Source organism: Vulpes vulpes, chromosome 3 (assembly GCF_048418805.1).
Source record: "Vulpes vulpes isolate BD-2025 chromosome 3, VulVul3, whole genome shotgun sequence".
NCBI lineage: Eukaryota > Metazoa > Chordata > Mammalia > Carnivora > Canidae > Vulpes > Vulpes vulpes.
This window is the reverse complement of record NC_132782.1, coordinates 138,594,600-138,598,414: the sequence shown is the minus strand read 5'-3', so window position 1 is coordinate 138,598,414 and position 3,815 is coordinate 138,594,600. Positions and strand designations below refer to the sequence as shown.

Here is a 3,815-nt window from a genome sequence, read left to right as displayed (position 1 = left end):
GGACTGCTAATCGGTTGCCTTATCTTGTGTAAGCAAAAACTTAACCCAAGATAGGCCAATTGAATTCTCTCATTAGAAACGGAATTGTGGGAAAAGAAAAAGACTGAAAACAATATATATTCTGTTGTTGTTCCATTGGCTGTTACGTGGAAAATGTCAATCAGCAACAACTATTTCAGCTCTTTGGAGCTGCCTGGTTCCTGAGTATGCCAATCCTGATTCTTCAGCTTTCTTTTCTTTCCTACAAGCATCTGTATATTCTTCTAAAATTGTTTTTATTAGATAACTTCTAGTATGCAATCAAATTGGTACTCTCTCATTCTTTTTGACCTCTGACTACATTTCCTGTTTTTCTTTCAGCTTGTCTGACCACTCCAGACTCCTACCATGTCAAACTCCTTTTAGGACTCCCCTCTCTTTTGTTTCATAATTGTCTACCCTTACATGCTTTTTTATTCTTTCCATGTTCAATGAGATTTCATTCAGAGCTGTGGCTTTGACTGTTGTCTTTATTTATTTCACAACTCCTGTATTGCTCTAACTGTACATTTTCCTGCTATTCATTATCCACATTTTTTATTTTTATTTTTTAAATTTTTATTTATGATAGTCACAGAGAGAGAGAGACAGAGAGAGAGGGGCAGAGACACAGGCAGAGGGAGAAGCAGGCTCCATGCACCGGGAGCCCGACGTGGGATTCGATCCCGGGTCTCCAGGATCGCGCCCTGGGCCAAAGGCAGGCGCTGAACCGCTGCGCCACCCAGGGATCCCCATTATCCACATTTAGATGTCACACTACCACCTCAAACTCAATATACCCAAGTCCCAAGTCATATACCTCTCATTAATTAAAAAAACTAGTTTCTCTCCTTCATTCCTAACCTCTATTATCCAGTCCCCAAGATGGAAAATTGATTAGAAGCTTTCTTATTTTCAGTGTATGGGGTATCTGTTGCTTTTACCTACCCTATATGACAATTTCTTCAATAAAACTGCACTTTTCTCATTCCATGTCAGTCATGGTACCCTGTCTCCTCCCTTCAACAGAAATGGTCATGTGAATTATACAGAACCAATATGTATAATTATTTATATTTATTTAAATTATTTTACTGATATATATATTTAATGATTTTATTATTTTAGAGAGAGAGAGAGAGAGAGGGTTATGAGCAGGGGGAGGAGGCATATGGGTGGAGTGAGAGAAAGAATCTCAAGCAGATTCCACACTGAGTGTGGAGTCCATTGTGGGGCTCAATCTCATGACCATGAGATCATGAACTGAGTTGAAATTGAGTTGGACATTTAACCGACTGAGTCACTCAGGGGACCCATTGTTATATTAGCATAGTTATATATAAAATAGTAATAATATGTAGATACTGGGAAAGAGAACTGTTCTTTAAGTTACTAAGCTGGGAGGATATAAATCTGTAATGTAAAGAGAGCCTGTTTGGCAAAATACACTCAATATACAGCAACAGAATTAGGACAGATAAGTGGAGATACATAGCCTTAAGCTCTCAAATTTAAGTCTAAGGCTATGGACAATCTAAACTCTCCAGTTCATTAATCCAAAAATTCTGCTTACATTTTCTTAAGCTACTTTGAATTGGGCTTCTATCCCTTACATTATAGGAGCCCTAATAAATACCAAGTCCTATTGATTTTATATCCAAATGTCTCACTTACATCCTTTCTTCTCCACTGCTGCTATACACCTTAATGACTTTATGTCATTCTTCTATTACAGCTACCTTACAGGTCTGCTTGCTGCCAATCTATTGTTCATCCAGTTTATCTACCATTCTGCTAGCAAAGTTAGCTTATTAATAAAATGTGGGATTATATTACTCTTTTCTTTAAATATCTTCAATGGTTTTCTTTTGCATGGTGAACAAAGCCCACATTTCTTAAATGGCATGCAAGGCTTCCCCCAGATGAACATGATCTATTCTGAAACTGTTCATTCATTTACTCATTCATTCAACAAATATTTATTGGGTACCTACTATGTGCCAGACATCACTCTGGATACAGTGGAAATAGTGATCACAAAATAGCTTACATTCCAGTGGGAAGGTTGTAATTCTTTTTTTAAAAATGATTTTATTTATTTATTCATGAAACAGAGAGAGAGAGACAGATAGCCAGAGACATGGGCAGAGGGAGAAGCATGCTTCCTGCAAGAAGCCTGATGCCAGACTCGTTCCTGGACCCCAGGATCACACCCTGGGACAAAGGCAGACGCTCAACTGCTGAGCCATTCAGGTGTCCCGGGAAGGTTGTAATTCTTACAACATCCTTTCATAACATCTGATTTGGTATGATACAGGGATACTTGTCATGTATAATGATGCAACCAAATATCATCTCTGATGACCTCTTCTAACTCATCAGAATGGTCAGTAAGCCAGGTGAAGAAGCTCTCTGGGTCTTCATGCTGTCACTTCCTGCTTGCTTTATTTTGTATTTGACTTAACATTTCATCAAATTCTTTCCAGATTTCCATTTGATTTCAATGGACTTGTGAAGATTGATCACTATTCTCATTCAGATGAAATTCTTTTGAGAGAACTTTATTTTGAAACTAAAGGTTTTCATCAAAATAAAAATCTACTCTGTAATCTGATTTAATATCTTCAGATGCTGTCACTTCAATTCTTATCAAATAATGCAACGCCTCTCCATCCTCCTCCGCAAGCAATGTGGACACTTGTGGATGGTTGACAAATGTTGTTACCCAAAAATTCGAGATCAAAATTTGGTGATCAATTCCAACCTCTGAAAAAATGTTTGGCAGAGTTTGTTTTATTTCTGTTCTACTTTCAAAATCTCCTCATTGGCATATTTATTAAGTCTATTTCATTTTGTACTTCATCAATATGTTCAATTTTTTCTTGCTGTTCTTTTTCTCCCTTTGGCAAGTACTGAGAGGTCCGACATCTCCTCCAGCTTGTGAGCAGGAGGCAGTCTTGGTTTCCTCCTTTGAGGTGGGAGCAAAGACTGGGGTTTGGCGGCCATGCTGAGGAAACTCCAAAAAACCAGGGAAAATGCACGTCTGGAAGAAGCTCCGATTATCCCAAATTTGGAATAATTACAAATTATTACAGTGATTTACATAATTACTTACATGTTCGTTTTGCCTTATACAAAATCTTGAGGGAAGAGAACAGATTTTATTAATCTTATACTCTTATGCTTTGCATACAGTAGGAACTCACTGAATGGTTATTGTTGAAACATAAATACAAGAAAACACTGAACGTTATTGCAAGGTGGGCATAGGGTTACCTTTACTGTTTATTATATGACAAAAGTTATCCTAGTACTTTTCACAGATGATTTAATTTAATCCATATTACTTCACACTTTGGAAAACAAAGACCAAGTGAAATTAAGTAATTTATGTGAAAGTTACAGATGGTGATTATAATGGAACATGAATCCAGATTTTTCTGAATATAAAACTCAAACATTTCTACTTCATCACACACCACTCTGTTTGTTACTATCGATGAATAGTATGAATATAGTTTTATTTTAGTGGGCCAGATTCACCTTAGTCAAAGATGGGCTTCAATCGTAAAAGTTGAGATTTCATGAAAGCTCTTGCCCCATGTTTCGTGATTTCATAAAGAAATGAATGTTTTGTAAATTTGAGTGTTACTTTTGGTCTACAGGTATTGTCAAAAAATGCATAGTACAAAACTAAAATAGCAGAAATTTAGGCATAGTTTTACTAACACAAACTAGGAAAAGCTGAATATCCTAAACAAACATACCTTTTCTGAGAGAATGTATTACATTTTAAG

General features: G+C 36.6%; 1 pseudogene; it reads right to left on the bottom strand.

Annotated features, from left to right (window-relative positions):
- Positions 1 to 2,092: 2,092 nt before the first annotated feature.
- On the bottom strand, positions 2,093 to 3,169 carry LOC140598389 (protein SET-like; annotated as a pseudogene).
- Positions 3,170 to 3,815: the final 646 nt, after the last annotated feature.